This window comes from Lemur catta, chromosome 10 (assembly GCF_020740605.2).
Source record: "Lemur catta isolate mLemCat1 chromosome 10, mLemCat1.pri, whole genome shotgun sequence".
In the NCBI taxonomy this organism is placed as follows: Eukaryota; Metazoa; Chordata; class Mammalia; order Primates; family Lemuridae; genus Lemur; species Lemur catta.
Genome location: NC_059137.1, coordinates 84,573,515 through 84,581,371, shown reverse-complemented (window position 1 = coordinate 84,581,371; position 7,857 = coordinate 84,573,515). Strand labels below are relative to the sequence as shown.

General features: G+C 39.7%; 1 pseudogene; it reads left to right on the top strand.

Moving 5' to 3' along the window:
- Window positions 1-285: 285 nt before the first annotated feature.
- Window positions 286-6,155, top strand: LOC123645722 (annotated as a pseudogene).
- The last annotated feature ends 1,702 nt before the right edge of the window (window positions 6,156-7,857 follow it).

Genomic DNA, 7,857 nt, shown 5'->3' with positions numbered 1-7,857 from the left:
ACGTCAGCAATGGAGAAGTGCGCAGGGGTCGGCTCTGCTTGACGACAAAACGAACCGCGAAAGGTTTCAAAGCCAGTTCTCCTGTAATGTGTGCTTGCATCCCTGAAAGACAAGCAAGAAAACCTCAAACTCCAGATTTCCTAACATCAGCTCCGGTGAAATATTTGCCTTTCTTGAAGCAAAGCAGAAGCAACCGCTCGGCTACCTCCGCCAGAGCATTTCTCTGGCCGTCCTGGGGAGGAGGGGTGGGGTCTCTGTCTTTCTCACCACAAGTGATCAGGTAAGATGGGACAGCAGCATCCTCCACCAAGGGATAGCGTCCAAGGTGCTACCTGGGATCCAAAACTTTTTAAAGGGGACCTGGGAGGGGAGTTCCACACCCATCAACCCATACCAACCCAGCCCAAAGGCTGTGAATTTGACCAGTGAGTCTAATACTATCTGCATTGTGTGTGGGTGAAGGTTGAGGCATCTGGTCTTAGTTGTTCTATCCAGTTGTATTAAAATTGGCATGAAATTTCTTATCTAGAAGTTCAGGTCTCCAGCCGTGAACCTTGTTCAGCTATCCTTGATTTCATCACCAAGAAAAAAAGTCTCAGTGGCTTAATATCTCAAAGTTTATTTTTTGCTCAGTGTCTGCTGTGGGACCAGAGACTCTCCAGAGCAGCTCTCCTTGACCTTATGCCCAGGAAATAGACCATGTATATCAGATAATACCTCCAAGAGCCAAATAATGTAGAAAAATAAGATGATTTTCCTACACGGTGATTTAAGTTCTTTGCTAGATTAGTAAATATGATAAAGCGTAGGGAAAATCTATTCTGTTTCTTTAATCATCTAAGAGACAGAGTATTCACTGAGTGCAAATACTTAAGATATTGCTTTATCTATTGAGTTAAAATACTTTGATAACATTAATTCATAACTCAAATATAAATATAAATCCAGTTCAGTTTGGCATAACAATTTTTATTATTTCTTCAAAAAGTAAGGCTAAATTATAACTTATATAAATCTCTCTTTCTCTCTCTCTCATAGAGATAGAGAGAGAGAGAGAGAGAGAGAGAGAGAGATATTTTCCTGGAATGAAACTACTTTTAACACCTTTAAAACACCAAATAGTATTGTATTTCCTGTGAAATGGCTGGTTGCCTCAAAGACAGCACTTTAACATCATTAGGTGCTTTAAAATATTATCAGCATTCTGTAGTAAATATTACACAAGGCATTTAAAGAATAGCGCTTGATTTCATTATTTAAGAATCTTAATCAAGAAGATGCAAGAGCAATTTCTTGGAATCAAAGCACCTTCCTCTGGAAATCATTCAACTTTGAAAAAACAAAAATACTTTTGTTACCAAAAGAAATTTTATTACTAGATTAACATCGAAGAACTTGTACAAATCTTATTTTGCTTTGATTTGTTAAAGTCAAAGCCTTATATGCACCTTTGATTTTTATAAAATTTTACCTATATCAAAATAAAATATTGAAAATCAAAAATAAGTAGAAAAAATTAAAAATAAAAATGAAAACCAATGAGATAGAAAAAAGACCATTGATAAAAAAAAACCTATACTGCCCAAAGCTGATTCTTTGAAAGGATTATTAAAAATTGAAAAATACCTAGCAAGAGTAATTAAGAAAGAGAAAACACTATCAATATCAAGAATATAAAATGGGACATCATTACAGATTCTATAGACATTACGAGGATGATAATGATATGATGAACAATTTTAGGGCAATAAGTTCGACAGCTTAAATGAAAAACATGTATTTCAATTTCTTGTGTTTTATGGTATAGTTAATTGTAATTATGGACAGACCACATAATTCATATAGCAACTATCTTCTAGCTATGTGAAACTAGAAAGAAAGAAACTAGGAGTCACAGTAAACGACACATTTTCCTTTCTACCCTTACGTGGGCAGAGGATGACCTGGGGCTGGGAGGCTGCGCGGCTGTGGTCTAGCAGTTTTCGCAGCAGATCTCACAACTGCTTCAGATGTTACCGGGAGAGAAGAGCAAACTTTTGTGTGTTTTGTATGTCTCATCGTCAGTTCAAGGCCTTATACCTAAATATAGCTAAGCAATATAGTTTGAATTCTAATATATTGTCTCCTGGTCCCATGAAATAAAGTGATACATTTTTGTACACTGCCTCCACTCTCACTCTACACACAGATTCACACACAAACTCTCATTATACACACTTCACACCATCAGCAGACACACGTGCACATTGATACACACACTCTTACAAGGTACACATACGTTCTTCCTCTCTCTCTCTCTCACACACACACACACACACACACACACACACAGCCCCCACGCATGTACTCCACAAATTTTTGCTAACTGCATCTTTGAGTGCTAGTTCAAAAGGCAAGTTAACATCTACATATTTATCAAACTGATTGACTTCATCATTGATTATCAGAGAGTATGCCCATGAAGATCCATTTATTGCAAAGGAACTATTCAGGATAGCACAGCCTATTTACTTAATCCTTGTGAGTAGCACAAAGCACATCTCTTAGAGGAAGATTAAAAACAATAGTTATGAAAACATGTTACTTAGATTCAAATAAAAAATCATTTACCATAAAAACTAATATGATCATTTGAATTCTGACAGGCATAAAATAGATTATTTGAAAATATAAATATAATCAATTCTATCAGTGTCTGCACAATGGGCCCTCCTGACTCTACAGAGACTTGCTGATGTTGCTGACCTTATGTCTAGAGTTGCAGTCCCCAAGCCCTGGGCCGCAGACTGGTACCAGTCTGTGGCCTGTCAGGAACCAGGCTGCACAGCAGGAGGTGAGTGACAGGTGAGTGAGTGAAGCTCCATCTGTATTTACAGCCGCTCCCCACCTCTTGCATCACCGTCTGAGCTCCACTTCCTGTCAGATTAGTGGCATCATTAGATTCTCATAGGAGCATGAACCCTACTATAAATTGCACATGGGAGGGGTCTAGGTTGTGCACTCCTTGTGAGACTCTAATGCCTGATGATCCGAGGTGGAGCTGAGGTGGTGATGCTAGCACTGGGGAGCAGCTGCAAATACAGATCATCATTAGCAGGGAGGTTTGACTGCACAATAAATGTAATGTGCTTCAATCATCCCAAAACCATTGCTCCCCCACCCTCGGGTCTGTGGAAAAATTGTCTTCCATGAAACTGATTCCTAGTGTCAAAAATTTGGGGACCACTGGTTTAGAGTGTTTGTACTCACAGAACAGGCTGTTTTCTTAAAATAATTTACATAAAATGTCTATTGAATTAATCAGGATGAATAAATCAAAGTTAAATTTAGTTCTGTTTGACATAAGACAGCAGAAATGACAACTGTTATTGATAAAATATTATCTTCCACTATGTATTTGTTCCCTAAGCTACACTGCCTTTTTGAGACTTATTCAGCAATAAATAAAGATTCTACTTCATGCGCAGGTATCATTTTTTCTTTGTAAAATGGTGGGAAATATTGCATCCACATAATTAGCAGACATATATTCTGATTTCCAAACAAAAATTCACTCACCAAACAAAGTTATCTGTAAAATTATCACTTCAGTATAACACTATAACATTATATGAGACTGGCAAATGACAATATCAAAATTACACAAAATAGCTAGTGATTTTGAAGCCAGGCTGCATTTGTGAAATCTTGAAGTTATCTATAACTCTTAAAATAGCTGTTCATGAATCTGAAAGAAAATCCACAGATCTTAGAGGAAGAAACCAGTCAAGTGAATAAAAACTTCCTGTGCCATAACATTTTTTTTAACATCTTCATTCAGTGCATGATTGCATTTTCATTGTAGTCCATCCCTCCCTCTGACAAAGCACTGAATACTGCATTTTCAGTGATCATATTTAAGGCTAACTTCTGTTCATTCTTCTCCAGGATGTTCACTCTCTCTTAGGAAAGATAACTGCCATGCCTCATGCATTTCCCCATGGCAAAGGGAAACTGCAAGTTTATTTGCCCCTCAGTGGTGGCTGCTTCTTTTGAATTTACAGGAGTGTTCCATTATCATCAGAAGAACAGAGTGTGAGTGTGATTTTCAGTTTCCAAATTGGATCAATTCTTTCTTTTCATTTTCCTGCTCCTCCTCCTCCCCAGCTTCTTCCTCCTTCCCCTCCCCCTCCTCTTTCTCCTCCTCATCTATCCCCATCTCTTCCTCCTCCTTCTGATGGCTCTTGTTGGTGCCTCTGCCATGTCCAGAAGGGGAATCGGAAGAGGAAGGAAATTCTGATTGTTTCTGTTTCTTCAAAATCATTAAAAATCACAAAATCTCAGAGACTGTCAAGGTCTTCAAGTTTCCCATCATAGTGTTAAAAAAAAATCTAAATGAGAAGCCATGATACTGGGGTGGCTCTGGTCCTTTAAATTTCTATCTGAACAAACCAAGGCCCCACGTAAATAGTAAGTTGAAAAAAACCACCAACTAACACCTGCCTAGGAACTTTTCACAATACCCAATCAGAATGTTTTCTTTGTCTTGCTTCTGCAAATGCTTTACAAAAGTCCCCTCTCTTGACCCTCCTGACGATGAAGTGCTGGATGCTTGGGATCTAATATTGCTTCATTCTTGAATCCCTGAATGTTCAAATAAACTCCATAACATTTAAATGCGCTTAGGTTTTTTTTTTTTTTCTTATTGATAGGAAGTTGACATTTTAAATGGAAAGAACTAGTAGGTGATTGTTTCCAGGAGAACTTCGTTTTGCAGAAGAACATCCTCAGAGCCTCGGCCTCTCCGGACTCACATTCCCCCTGGTGTTTTCACTCAGAATCTTCCCTTTGCTGAGTCTGATAACAAAGTTGCTGAAAATTGAAGAAAATCTCGAACTGTGAGCTTACTTTGCAATCTTTAGCTTTTTAAAAGAGCATCAGGGAGTTTGTACTTGCTTTATAAAGAACAAGAACTGGCTCACGCCAGAAATCCCAGCACACTTTGGGAGGCTGAGGCAGGAGGATCGCTTGAGGCCAAAAGTTTGAGACCAGCCTGAGCAACATAGAGAGACCCCATCTCTACCAAAAAAAAAAAAAAACCTACAAAACTTTCTTATGAGGAGAACTACAAAGCATTCTGTTCAGAAGAGAAGTAACAGACATTAATCCTAGGAATACTCAATGTTTTAATGAGTCACCAGGGCTCAGAAAACCTCAGGAGCTCTGTGGACTAAATGCAGTCTGCTTTTGATCTCCCTGCTTTCAATCTCCACCTTCTGCAATACATCCTCTTTTCCCTGGCTGGTAAGTCTCCCCATGAAACCCCTTCCGTCTCTCCATCACTTAGAACACTCCATGATGTAACAATACACCCCAGGATTTAAATCAAGTCTTTACCTACTAGTCAAAGCCCCACAAACTGGCCCTAAGATTCCTCTATTATGTAATGGTAGAAACTCACCACTAGGGCCATATTTTGCTGTTAGTTCTATTTCTTGGGAAATGCCCAATGTGAGGCTTTTTATGATTCATCTTTATTGAGCTTGTCTAACCTCCAGAGATTATGTGTGTGTGTGTGTGTGTGTGTGTGTGTGTGTGTGTGTGTGTGTATAAACTTCCGTGGTTGTCTTGTCAGTGGTCTCTCAGATGCTGCTTCTGCATTCAAAGCCCCCAGACCCGGACCAGACACTCTCCAGTTCACAGTGGATGTGTTCAGCTTTGCTAACGACTTCAGAAACGTGATATATATCATCTGTCATCTGAAGGTCACTCTGGCTGACCAGGACCCGGACTAAGTCAACAAAGCCTGTTCCTTCAGCAAGCCTTCCAACAGCTGGTCCCCAGTAGAAGGTACTGTTGACATCTGTGACTGTTGTAACAAGAGTGACTATGACATTCCAGGCTACTCCAGGAGACAGCCCTGTGTCATGAGCCCATGGCCAAAGTCTGCTTCCTATAACCACAGGCATGTGACAAAAGAAGCAGATGTCATGGTGGGGTCGCTGATCTTTCTGAGGAGGGCTAGTGACCATGACACAGAAGGATGGGCCTCTCCTACTTGTACCTCCGTGATGCTGGGTGGAGGCCTGGCTGTGGTGGCGTCCCTGACTCTGGCTGCTGTCTTGGCTCTCACCAGGTGGGGTTCTGTTTCCCACCCTGTGTCTGCTTCCCAGTAAAAGAAGAAAGTGAAATATATATATATAGTTTTATATATAATTTATATATATATATATGTAAATTTTTTCTTTGGAGGAAGCAAGCCTGTGGCCACTATTCCAAGAGGTGGATGGTGGGGAAAAGCTGGGAATCTTAATTTTCACTATGTGCTTTGTCTTCGATATTGTACTCTTTCTTCCATTGGTCCTAGTGGTCTCCAGTCAAGAGATCCTCTGTTTTTAACACCTACAGGGAATGAGCATTTTATCTTCTACACAGAAACTTTTAATGTTCTGCTGGGGTGGGAGGAGAGACACATGGGGTGGGGTCAACCACTCCTAAAATAGTCATTCAGTGAATCCGCCCGTTTCCAGCCCCACTTGATCCTCTGACTTACACAGTGGCGGGCAGTAGCACTCACATAGAAACCCTGCGAGCAGCACCTTCCAGAGCTGGTCATTGCTGCAGCCCCTATTCATCCACACTCCCAGAGGTGTCCTTTGTCACCAGTTTCTGAGTCATTGGAGACTTCTTTAGTGACTATCTTGGTGGTGCAAAGATTTCTCCTCTACTGGTTTTAGATTGTTTTTTGAGGGAGATGTGGCTTCCAAAACTGGCTGCTTTTTCTACACAGAACCCGAGTGGCTGTGAATGTAACGGAACAGAACATCTGATTCTCTCTATGTGGTTTACAGAAAAACATCTCTTTTCTCATTGGTGTTTTTCTTTCCCTTACCAGATCTTTAATCATAAATTTAGAATTTTAAGAGATATTTACAGCAGGAATTATTGGCTGTATTCCCAGAGGCTACATTTGCGAGAACTGTTTTATTGTCATTTGGAGCTTCCCTGGGTACTCAGGTGATTTTGTTATTAAGCCTTGATGCCAGCATTGCTGCTGGAAGTATAAGTTGGAGCAACTTTCTAGGAAAGCATTTTGGAAATAAAAACAAGACTCTTAAACTTTCATTCATTTCCTACATAGATTGTACAGAGGTGAAGTCAGGGCTTTTAGGGTATCCATCACTTGAATAACATACACTGTACCGATTAAGTAATTTCTCCACATCCACCCTCCTTTCACCCCCTCACCCTTCCTAGTCTCCATTTTCTTTCATTCCACTCTCTATGTCCACATGGACACATTTTTAGCTCCCACTATGAGTGAGAAAATGCAATATTTGTCTTTCTTTGTCCATTTTAACCATTTTAAAATACAAGTCAGCAGTGTTAAGGATATTCACAATGATGTGCAACCAGTTTCCAGAAGGTTTTCATCTTGCAAAACTGAAACTCTATATCCATTAAACAACTCCCAATTCTCCCCTCCCCCTAGTATGAGAGGTATTTTAAACTGTCGCTAAGCAGACGATTTTAACCTATAGGATATTACCGTAGGAGTCAGAAGCAAAATGGAGCTAGTTATGTTAAACCACTTCCACTGTTACAGAAATACAGTGAGACCACCATGGGCCTGTTTCTAGAAGTCAATAAATCATACGTAAGTCCTGCACTTATGGCATTTATGGTCCAGCAAGGATTCAGTGTGATCCCACCAATGACAATTTATTTATTCCGAAATTCACGTATATGTTCATATAAATATATAGAAGACTATTCTGTAAAACATTGATTCTATTTTCTTGGTGGTAGGTAGTTTTCTCTTCTTCATGTCTTTCCAGATTCTTCTTAGTTTTGGATTGTATACAAAGAAAATATTAG